We start from the raw sequence: 12152 nt of genomic DNA, 5'->3' as shown, positions 1-12152 counted from the left end.
ATGGACACAACTGGTCTGGCATGAAAATACCTACTAATGGATTCATCTGTTATTATCAGGTGATGAGCTAAACTTCAACAGAGCCTAACAGGAAACAACACCCTCATCCAAGGATGGGCTTGAGTGGAGGAAGTTCAAACACCATTGTGGGCAGGGCAGGGATTAGGACGAGGGGAGTGAGGCATTCACTGTGGGCACAAAATTGAAGGAGAAGTAAAAAAAAAAAAACCTCATGATTGAGATAAAGAAAATTTTTTACAGCATTTTAATAAATAAAAATTAGAGCAAAAATCCGTGATGAACAAATTGTCAAAATTTTAAATACAGAACCCACGGCCCTGAGTAGTGGAAGCCAGCGATGTACTCGCTCTTAGGGTCATGCAAGTCTGGGTTGGGATCTGGTCTTTATTTAAAATGTTGATATTTTGTTCATGAGGCTTTGGGGCTGCTGAGGCCACGATGGGCCAGTGCCTGCTCCTCTGGCTGTAGCTCCAGCCCTGTCCTGCAACCCAGCTGTGATTTTCCTCTTGAATTCATGGAGTATCTTTGTAGCAACTTCCCTTTTTCTTAAGCTGGGTCGAGTGGGGTTCTGTTTCTGGGAACCAGTAATCCCGAAGACAGAAATGAACGTTCATTTCTTTCCCTTTCAGCGTCACAGAGCCCTGCCAGAGAATCTTTTCTTCCAGATCCAGTCTTCTATTTCAAACCGTAAAGAGCAATTTTATAACAATAATGAAGGATTTCCTTTTTAAGTACATTACGTCTAATCCTATCAATCTAATACAATGGTTTTCATTTTTATGTATTCCTTTATAAGATTCAGTCATAATTTTGCATAGTCAATCATAGTGAACATATAATTTTGTATTCTGTTCTTTTTGGTGAACTTTGCATACCAAAGATTTTCCATGTTGTTGTATGTCAATGGCTCTAGGCCATTCTATTGAGTTTTGTGTTCTATATTTTACTTATTAAATCTCTTATTGTTAGACTTATAAATTGTCTCCAATTTTTTCCATATAGCAGATAATGTGAAAACGAATATCTTCATCTTCATGGATTTTGGTGTTTTCAGTTATTTGTTTAAATTATGGTCCCAGAATTCTGATTTCGGAGCCAAAGTCCCTCATTATGCTTCTTAATATATAATTTGTATTGCCATATAATTTTTAACAGCACTTAGAATTTACGGGGAAACCAGCAGACTTGGAACCAAAAGAAATCTTACACATAAGCTACCTCATTTCAAATTTAAGTGGGAGTGGGGGAAGTATTCATCTTTAAAATTGGATTTATTTATGATATTGTTCAGTTTTAAAATTGAGCCCCAGATAGACTTTTTTCCTTTCACTTGCAGTAAACCTTATGGTTGCACCAATTACTTTTTCTCTCTTTAGTTTATTTTGCAAACCAGAGGAGCAATCATATTTTATGGTTTCTTTACCAAGAAAACATTTTTGGCACCTCTGCTGATAACCAAATAGCCATAGAAGTTGAAAATTTAAATTGGCACTCTATATATATGTAGCAGATATCTGATGCCCAAATTTTAGTTTTTAAAAATAGCAATATTAGTTTTATACTTTCAAGAAGGAATTAAAATCTTTTGTTTCAACTGTGGGCATATGCAGCAATGTATAATATTGCCTCTACTACTCAGTGACTAAATATAAACAAATGAAAATCCAGGCCATATTTCACATTTCTGTGATTTATTTTCACTGAAGCATTTAAGACCATCTTTAAAAAAGACAAAAGAAGAATACAAGGCTCCAAAAACCTCTATTTTCTCAAATTGAGTCAATGACTGAACTAGTGTTTAAGTAAATACTCCTTATACATGGCCCATTGTCTCTCTGTAAGAGAATTCTATCAATATTTTCCCCCAAACCAACATTTTGAAACATTAAACTCATTCTTAACCTAGATAAATAAAAGGAAGGTAGAGAGCCAAAGTGTGACCCCTGAGAGATCAGCATCTTAGAAGCAAATCTGGTTTTGGCTACATCCACCAGCAGAAATACTTTCAGAAGACATGGCATTAGGTCAATAACTTTAAATCCAAACTGTCTTCCAAAAGGAAAATTTTCTGAGATAAACATGGAAACGGGAAGCAGATGAAAGGAAGAAACTTGGTGCATCACAGAGATGAAGTCTCAAGTAGCTAGGGCTACCTAGGGAAAATCTAACTCCTAAAAGAATTAACACTGCAGATAAACAGTACCTTGAGACTAGTGTGTAAAATAATCCCCTTGTCTTATAGATGAACAATCGAAGGCTCCCATGGCTTGCCCCAAGTCAAATGGATAGATTGTTCCAACACCAAGTCTATGCTTCAATCTTTTGGAATTCCGTGCATGATCACTTCCTTTCATTACCCTATTGCTGATAATAATGTTCTTCCTGGTGACACACCTGCATTCCTGTCCCTCCTCCTCCTGTGTTACACAAGTCTCAGCCAGGGGAGTCCCCATTCTAGGTAGTGCCTGAGCTACGGGCTACTAATACTGAGCAACATCATAAAATTCTCTGCCTTCAAATTGTCTTCCTCTGTCTTGTCAGGCTGGGATCCCCACCACCATTCACCAATTCAGTCTCTCTTTCTCTTAGCTCCAGTTCTCCAGAAAATATTTAATGGGCTCCATCCAGCCTATGGATTCATTCTCTTTAGGTTAGGCTTCTATCCCCGTCCCTTCTGAAGGGGCTGAAGAGCAATTCCAAAGAAGGGGCAGCTGTCTGGACAGGTAGTCTAACACCATGTCTCCTACAATTTTGGGGCCCAGTATTTTGATACATACAAGATCCTGGAAGGAAACAGAACTCAGTCAGGTGTCTCCATGAAGAAATTTTCAAGAAAGGGCTACCTGCAGAGGGATGGATGATGGTAAGAGATATGTTGAGGCACTGAGAGACTAGCAACAGTGGGGAGCTGTTGCCACTTGGCTCTGAAGTGGAACATGGGGGAAATAGTGCTATAGGTCTAGGGAGAGACGCAGTCCTGGAGGAAGGGCCACTTGACAAAGCTGCAACCCTGAGGATGCTGATGGTGTCAGAGATGCTGCACTGAAGCAGGGAGGGCAAGAGGAAGAAATCCTCCTGCCTCTCTCTCTTACCATCCTCCTTATCCTACTGGCCTCCCGTTGGGCAAAGCCAAAGGGAAGTCAGCCTTTGTCAGCTGTGGTTTGTTAGGGTCAGCCTCCCCTGGCACAGAGCCGAGCAAAGAATAGATTTGGGAAATAAAAGGAAAAATATCAGCAACTCTTTTTCTCTCTGTCTTCTCATATGATATTCCAAACAGTCCCATTGTATGGTTGAGGAAACTGAGATAATCTGACAAGGTGCTTTGAAACTTTCCTGAAATAAGAGAGCTTATCAATCAATAAACTTGTTCATGGTCACAGAGCTAGTGTGTCACTGGGACGTGAACATGTCTGTGACCTGAAAGATAGTAACAGTATCTAACACTATACAGTGTACAGGTAATATTCAGACACTGTGCTAAGATAGTCACAATCATCAGCTCACTTAATTCACACAACAGCTCTGGGTGCTGACTACCATCACTCTTTGACGGTGTCGAGCTTAGGGTGCTCCATCTTCAGGAGACTCCTGGTGGGTGTTAACAGTCATAAGATGTCTTCTTCTACGGAACAATAATGATTTGAAATGACATTTTCCTCAATCCTTAGAATAAGCCCACAAGTGCTGTCCTCTCTTACAGAAGGTGTCATTCAGGTTCTGATCCATGTGTGGCTTGAGCAAGCTCACATGGTCCTGAGTCATAACCAGAATTTGAGTCACGCTGAGTCACCAACTGTGACATATGCCCTTTTCGATTTAATTCACACATCTTACTTTCTCACCCACCGTCAAATCAATGAAAAAACTTGAAAAGAAATCTAGTCATTAGTTCCTGAAAGTCAGCCTTGGATCGGATGTCGCCCCTATGGCAAGCCCCGTCTCCTCATCCAGACACAGAGAAGGAGACCTGCTTCTCTTTCCGCCCTCTGTCAGAACAGGGTATTTGGAAAAAGCGAATGAATGAATAAGTAAACAAGCATATGCGTTCTTATTCTGACTCAATGAAATCCATAGTTTAAACTTTTTATTGTGTCATTAAAACCCTGGGATAGGTAGTTATTCCTGTTTTACTGAAAATCAGGTCGCTGGCAGATGAAAGCTGCCTGATTTCAATTAAGTTCTCATTGTGCTTTGCAAGTTGCCTCCACCAGCTTTTCAGATGGTGGGGGCTGAAAAAGCCTGCAGCATATATTTAATAGACATGTTTATTTGGTGTGCTGGGTGCTGGACAGAACCCTTTGAGGGTTTATAACATGAGAAATGGGTGTTAAATCCTGTAAATTAATGGGGCCATGCAACTCGTCCAGGATCAAACGGCCGATGCATGTCACTTGAGATGCTGAGTCTTGCTTTTCTTCTTGACAGAAGAATGGGCCACTTTTTGGCAGGGAGGTCATCCTCTTAAATCTGGCATTTAGATTTGGGAGGGCTTATACAGAGTCATAAAGGAGGAACGGGAGATGTGCTCAGCTGACCACATCCCCTGAGCCAGTTCTGGTGACCAGGTGATTGGCTGATGGGGACCTTTTGTCCCTTGGCAGGTATTATTAACAGAGTAGTGCTTCTTTAACTTAATGTGCATACGAATCACCTGGGGAGCTTATAAAAATGTAGATTTTGACTCACTAAATGTGGAGTGCAGTCTGAGTTTCTTCACTTCTAACAAACTTCCAAGAGGCGCTAACATTGCTGGCCCGAAGACTGCACCTTGAGTAGCAAGGTCTGAGGATTTATCTTATCTCTGTTGTGATCTCATGGGTAGGTCAACGATTTATAAGGAGCTTTACCCAGGGCAGGGCTGATCTTACACAAGAGCATTTGATGTCATGGAAGTCATCATCTTCGTCACTGTACTCGTCTTGGAGTCATCATTGTAATTGCTACTATTTGTTGAGGATCTCAATCAGGGCAAAATGCTTGCATGCACCAGAAACTCTCTCAAAGAGGCTCAAATAAAAGGAAAATTTATTGTTACATATAGATAAATCCCTTAGAATCTAATTGCAGCCTTGTGGGGACTAGGGCTAGAGAAAGAAATTTCGCTATCTTTGCTTCCTGCTGCACGTCTTCTCATTCAACTGCTTGCACACCAGTGGTGCTCTTAGTGACCGAGTCTACCTAACCTAGAAGTTCATCTACTCACAGATAACCAGCTTTGCCTACAAAGTCCCAAATCTGAATTCCCAGGTGCCCATTGGTCTAGATTCAGTCTGGGATCCAGCCTGGGTCCAATGCCAGAGATGACGGATATAAGTAGATGACAGATTTAGGTAGGTTGACATGGCCCAGATGCTGCCAGGACTGAGGCTCAGAAAGAAGCTTGAGTAGGGAGGCATGATGGGTGTGCCTACTATAGGTAGGCCTTATTACTATTTTCCTTGTTTAACAGATAAGGCAGGGGAAGCTCTGAGATTTCCTGGCACACGTAACTGTTAAGCGGTTGAACTGGAATTCACACCCACATCTTTCTGATGTCCCACTCTAGAAACTTTCTGTTCTGTTACATTTCTCTTCATGATTTGTTGGGACTCAGCAACCTATTTCCTGTCCATACCCTTCTCTTAAGAAATCCCGTTCTTTGGCTTAATACATCTCTCTTCAAGAGAATTGCAATTGGGGAGGTGGTAGTGGACCCTTCTTCCCAGGCTTCTCACAGCTAAGCTCCCACATGTCTACCCTGCCATTTTGGTTCCACAGCCAATCCTGAGCAGACAAAATGTTAGGATTAATCATTTTCTGGGTCCTAGTCCCAGGATGGTCTAACTCATAGCTACACAGATCCCACATGATCATCAAGCACCAGCTCTTGATGTCTTTCGAGTCACATCCTGGATACCCCTCTTTCACCTCTATTCTCCTTCTGCTTCCCCTCAGGGACTAACATTGGTTTTGTCCTGCATCCTCCCTGGCTTGGGCCTCTTCAGGCTGTGGGAAAATCTCCCAGAGACCATTTCTTCTTTACCAGCTGCCCAATGTCCAGTCTGCCTGGAGACCCATCACCACACTTGAGTGCCATTAGAAATCCAGGGATCAAAGTTACCCATTAGTCATGACCTTGCTGACCTGGCATGTCTGGTAATTCCAGGTCCTCTTGGAAATCTTGCCTTTGTCCCCAGTGTATGTACCACTCTGCTGGGCTAGTTAGGATGTCCGTAGCGTCCCAATGGCTTCCTGCTGCCTGGGCAAAATATCAAGACTTGCGCACAGTCACATTTGCCTTTCAGGGACAAAATGTGCAAGATGGGTAGGAGAGGAAAGGAGAGACAATCAGTTCCAAAGACAACATTCCCTGCATTTACAGTGTTGCCTAAGATCTTCTTGACCCAGGAGCACACTCTCAACTTCATGGCTCTTTCATGATCTAAATCTGAAAACCAAACTCTCTACCCTCAAGTTGATGAGGTTCTATCTGTTGAGGGGAGTAGGGCACCTGCTGTTACCTGTCAGGAGAGTAGCAGGCCTCCCTTAAGTTCGACTATGGAGGATGCAGGGAGAATGGAGGACCCAGGAGGAGAGGGAAAGGCTGCTAAAGGGAGACTGATACCAGCCTGGGCCTGAGAGCTGTGGGAGGCTACTGTTGAGGGCGTGAGTTGCTGTGGCTCTGATTGCCAGGTGGTCAGCTCCACCTGGACAGGTGCCATGTCACTGTAAGGGCTGTTGGAAAGTCAGCTGGACAAGGCTCACTGTCAAATTCAGAAGCCTAGGAAGGATCTCCAACAAATGAGTTAAGGGAGATAGTGGTCCTGGGGGAACTGGCAACAAAGAAGCTGGCTGAGTGTGATGGGCCTGGAGAAGCTTTCTCATGTTTGTTCCCACTAGGCAGCTCAGAGTCTCTGCCAGGATGGTGAGGTGGCCTCCTTCCCACTCAGCCTGACCCAGGGGATGGACAACAGGGACTTCTCCTATGAAGACTAGACCTGGAACCTGTTCTGCCAGGATCTGTTCAGGTTGCCCCACTCCCACTGGTTATTTTTTATTGTTTTACCCTGTCCTTTTTCTTCATAGAACTCATCACACCTTTGACTCGATATTTAATTGGAGTGTTTACTGTTCATTTGTCCCACCAGGTTGCAAGTCCACTGAGGGTGGGGATTGGGTCTGTGCAATATCCCCAGGACCTACTGAGTGCCCAGCACACAGTAAATACTCACTGCGTGGAAGTCTGAATGGAAGTGGCAGTGTCTCTTGGATGGTGGGATTGGGCCTGACTGAGGAAAAGGGCACTTGGCCATCAGGTCAGTTTGGCCCCTGGGTGGGAAAAGGATGAGACAGTGATGCTTACCTGTGGATTTTGACAAAAAGATGGGAAGTGAAAAGATCACAAGGAACATGATGTGGAAATGAGCTGTCACCTGTGACCTGAACCTGATGGTCAAGACTCCAGACTTGGACCTCAGTAGGCATGGTCTGAACTCCGCCATGTTGCTCTCCTTTTCTCAGCATTCAAGTCCCCATCTGTACCGGGGAGGTGATAATGCCTGCTTGATAGAGACGTTGTAAAAATTAACTAAGATAAATGCCAAGCACAGTGTCTGGCACACAGATAAATATTTTTATTACTTTATTACTAAACTGAAAAACTGTGACAACAGTAAGTTTATTGTTATGGGGAGACAGTGCATTACAGTATAATAGTAAAGCCATGATATTTGGAATCTGAAAACTTTGGTTTTGGATCCCGGCTACGTACCTACAGCTACAGTTTAGGTATATCTCAACTTCCTTGAACCTCATTTAAAAAATCAATTCTCGGTCCATGGAGATGGGGAGGATTAGATGAGATAAGCGTGATAATGCATTAATTAAAAATGAAAAACACTAGTCCAGAGCAAGTTTTTCTGTCCTGTGAAGGCTGAGAAGATGGGATTGGTTTAGGCAAAAAGCGAAGAGAAAAGATTGCTGAAGAATCGAAAGATTGCAACCCTTCAGCAACACGATTTCATTTAAAAAAAAAAAATAGAGACTTTGAAAAGGAGGGGAAGTTTTGGCTAACAATGGCCCCGATTTGCTTAGCAATTATCTTCATAAGTATAAATCCTGATGCCTCCAGCAAAACCTCCTACCCTTTGTTAATTGTAACTTGAGTGGTCTCCCGATGGGGCCTCTCCTCTCCTGTGCCCCCGTAAAACAGTGTGTATGCCTGTGGCTGTCTCTACACCCTTTGAAAAAGACTGTAAAGAAGACCCACAAAGGGAAAATTGAGCACCTTTTGACTTTTTTCCCACTTTCTACTTTTCAAGTTTCATTGAACATTAAAAGTTTTTATGGGTGGTGAGAAAAGGCATTTTGCCACTTGACGAGAAGGTGTGAATGAAATTACAGGATGGCAGAGTCCATTTCCAAAGTGGTGTTTAGCGAGTTTCACAGATCTCTTTTTTACAGGGCATTTCTACTGGAGCAGAGGGGCGGAAAAAGTGACAGCCTTAGAAGCTCTCCGGTAACTGCCCTACACCCCAAGCTCATTCACAGTGCAGCCTGGGTCATTCCTTCCTTCCATCCCTCACCTTCATGCCTTACCGAACAACTTCAGTACACTTTCTGTGAGTGGGATCCAGGCCACTTACCTCCAGAAGCTCCCAGGTGGATGCGTGTAGGTGACTGGGATAGGCGGGTGCCTCATGAACGCGGTGTTTACGTTCAACTGTCTGTGGGGTCGCACATGAGGTCTTGGCATTTACACCATTTTAATCTAAGTATTGTCTTAGCATTTTGTTCTACTTTGGATGAAGAGGAACCACATACAGGGTGAAATACAGACCACTGTCTTAAATGCTCCGAAGACTTTGGTTGTGAAAGCAGCAGACAGCTTCTGTTTTCCAAAGGATAAGAACAAACAAACAGAATTGCTTCATTATTTAGCAGAAAGGGTATGCAGTACTACTGACACACGGATTAAATTAAGTAGGTCCCACAGATTGAAGGACGATGAACTAATTAATGCCGGCGGACATGCAGTGAAAATGTGGGAACCTGCTCTCTCTTCTTGGAAGCCATGTCTTCTGCCTAGATGAGCGCAACCATCTAGCTGATCTGGTCAATAATTCAAAAGATGTTTTCTTTTTTTTAATGGGAGGGCTGCTTTATCTTGTTGGATTTTTTTTAATCGTTTGTCAAATTAGCTGGATAATCACCTACTTGATCCTTTTCTCTTCACAAATAGACCCAACTTGAATGCAGCATGAATTAAAAAATGATTTCCCCTGCCAATTAGAAAAGAAAGCAGAGGTCAGCCCTGGGGGCCTAGGGGTTAAGTTCAATGCACTCTGCTTCAGCGGCTTGGGATCAGTTCCTGGGCGTGGACCTCTGTTAGCAGCGACGCTGAACTGATGGCCCACATGCTAGAAAATAGAGGAAGATTGGCACAGATATTAGCTCAGGGACAATCTTCATCAGGAAAAAAAAAAAAGAAAAGGGAAGAAAGAAAAGAAAAGAAAGCAGTCTCCACTCACCTATTGCTTAATCTACCGCGATCTATAAGCAGTGATCTGGAAAACGGGTAGTAGGGTGTTGCCTGATGAGAAAGTTTCTATTCTTTTTATATTTAGCATAAAATAATCTCCATAGAGGCAGAATGGTCTGTTTCCTTCAACTACTATTAAAATACCTTAAAGAATTAATGATAAAATCTCTCCAAAGTCTATTTACACATATTTCCTACTGAACTAAAAGAACTGGGAGACAAATTATTTTTTAAACTCACAAGAGAAACCTCTTCTCCCCTTAAAGTCAAGCAAATCTGAGTTGACTTCTCCCATAAATCCAAGAACAAAAAGTTATAAATTGAACAGATGAAGGACATTGCCGTTTTTGAAAGTGATGTTTCCTTGCTTTAATGGATTTAGCTATGGCAGGGAGTCAGAGTAAAGCTGTCTTAACTAAATCTTTGACTGATTATGCATTTTTTCCTTATTCATACAAGATAGATTCATCATCCCAATTTGTCAAGCTGGCGAAGTTCCAATTAATTACACCCAGCAAACCTCGGCTCGCGGGATGCCCGTGTCAGGCCTAATCTGGCGTCTCATTTGCCGGCAGCCCGATGAAGGGGTATCAGAGGTGTTGTTCCTCTGGTACTTACTGTGATGGATGCCCCTGGCGATGCGGCCGGTGGCAGAGGCAGAGCGGTGGCCGCCTCTCTCCTCGAGCCCCGGGACTCGTGGCTCCTGCACTAATTTGAGGGCTCATCTGTATAGTGGATGTTGTCGTAAAGTCTATCCTTCATGGTCGGGCTGAAGGCTTTCCTTGTCGCCTGGGCTGTTTAAATATCTACACAGATTCTACGTTTCTGTCAGATTTGTCCTTGCAAAACAGAAAGAAGAAGGCAACGTGTCCTCAAGCTGAGTTTTGGAGCCCTTTAGTGGCTGATGTGTGTTGTAGGAGAAAACCACAGGTACTAGTGAGGTGTACCTAAGGCATTTATGAGCATATCTGTGTATGCTCCTGCATGTGTTTCCATGGCGTTTATAGGCAATGCCAGGCTCCTTTGACTGTGGTGACTTCGCTTCACACTCTTAGCTTATCAGGCAATGACCTGCTAACAAATATTATTTATTAAGCAATGTGAGGCCCACTGGACTTTGTTATGTGTTCTTTGGTGCATGCAGGAACTAATGTTTGATGAGTGACTAAGCCGTGTGCTGTGCCAAGAGCTACGTTGGAATATCTCTTTAGATCAGTTGTTTTTATTCTCATTTAAGATGAGAACACTTAATTGGGAGAGTTAAGTGACTTGCACCAAGCTGCACACTAGTAAGTGTGGAGATGGGATTTGAGCCTCCGTGCATCTGATTATAAGATCTGAGCTCTTTCCAGGACCCTAGCTTTTTTCTCTTAAGTAGCTACTCTTTCTTCTTCCTCCATTCACTCTGTTCTGGCCTATGACCCTCACCTTTCTGATGTGCAAATTTCAGCACAAGGCTGCAGGTCCTTGGCAGGGTTGCAGAGCTGCATGACTGCACCATTGCTGGGGCTGTGTCTCCACCGGTCCACGGGATCAGCAGGCACGAGGGTGTAATGGGGCTAAAGTGTGGACGTGTTCCCAGATGATGACCTTAACTGCTTCCTTCTTTCTCTGTCTCTGAGTCTCCCACCCATATTCATCACCCCTCCATCCTCAGCTTTGGATGAACGCCACCTGAAGGCCATGGGGTCTGGATCCCAGAGCGGCCTCTGGAGGGCTGAACAATGCAGCTCAGAAGAGCTGGGCAGTCAGCTCCACAGGAGGCGAGCTTTGTCCCATGGCGATGGGAGATGGGAGAAAGCCAAGCTGATACATATAGCCTCCCCTCTTGCTTTCGTGGACCACCCCGAGGCGTGGCTCCTCCTTGCTCCCTTGGCAGGGAAGTCAAGTCCCACATGCTAAGTGAACACGTTTCCTGAGCAGTGGGTTGTGTCTTCGTGGCTCACAGTGAGCCAGTGTCTGGTCAGTAACACACTGTACTGCATCACCTTACATCTTGGCCTTACTTCTTTTTTGATCCACCTGACTTTCAGAACAGTGTTGGCATCTTAATCCTTCCTCTGGACCTGAGACAGGGTTACAGAAGCACTAGGAGCAAAGCTGACGTCTCACCCTGCAGCCTACGCAGAAGAGACCCTGAAAGGGGTTGCCGTGTTTTGGAAAAAATTAAGTCACATCAAAGATCAACTTTTAATTTAAAGATGACTTCAAGTGCATTAATATTCAGCATTTACATTCCTTCCTGGTTCTTAAATATAATGTGTTTTACAGTTATCAAAAACATATGCTGCTTTTCAGCAGCATTTTATATACAACTTGTTCAACAGAAGGTGCTGGCTTCCCAATATGTTTTGCTTAGTTTTGGCTTTAACCATTGTGATGAAAGAATTCAAGTGCAACAGTGTCATCTTTTTGAATGTAGATGGAGGTGTTGCCAAAGGATGCCTCATGCACCCAGAAAAAAGAAGGCGATTATTTACGATTCCTTTCATTGAACTAATTTTTATGATGTTTCTATTACAAGGAAGGCTCTGTACCAAGCTTGGTGAGAGCTACGGAGATGAGTCGATCCCAGATCTTGTTTTCAAGGAAATTTCAGGTAATAACATAC

At 43.3% G+C, this 12152-nt stretch overlaps 1 long non-coding RNA gene across 2 annotated transcripts; it reads right to left on the bottom strand.

Moving 5' to 3' along the window:
* Positions 1-4088: 4088 nt before the first annotated feature.
* Positions 4089-10566, bottom strand: LOC138924214 (uncharacterized). Of its 2 annotated transcripts, none has more exons than XR_011438991.1 (5): positions 10160-10566; positions 8646-8890; positions 7434-7562; positions 7233-7329; positions 4089-6298 (listed from the first exon to the last, which is right to left on the bottom strand). It is a non-coding gene; the product is annotated as an uncharacterized lncRNA (long non-coding RNA). The 2 variants fall into 2 exon arrangements; XR_011438989.1 differs by having other exon boundaries at positions 4273-6298; positions 7434-7559.
* Between the last annotated feature and the right edge of the window lie 1586 nt (positions 10567-12152).

The sequence above is a fragment of the Equus caballus genome, chromosome 1 (assembly GCF_041296265.1).
Source record: "Equus caballus isolate H_3958 breed thoroughbred chromosome 1, TB-T2T, whole genome shotgun sequence".
Taxonomy (NCBI): Eukaryota; Metazoa; Chordata; class Mammalia; order Perissodactyla; family Equidae; genus Equus; species Equus caballus.
Note: the sequence above shows the minus strand (reverse complement) of the source record. Positions and strands in the feature narration are given on the sequence as shown.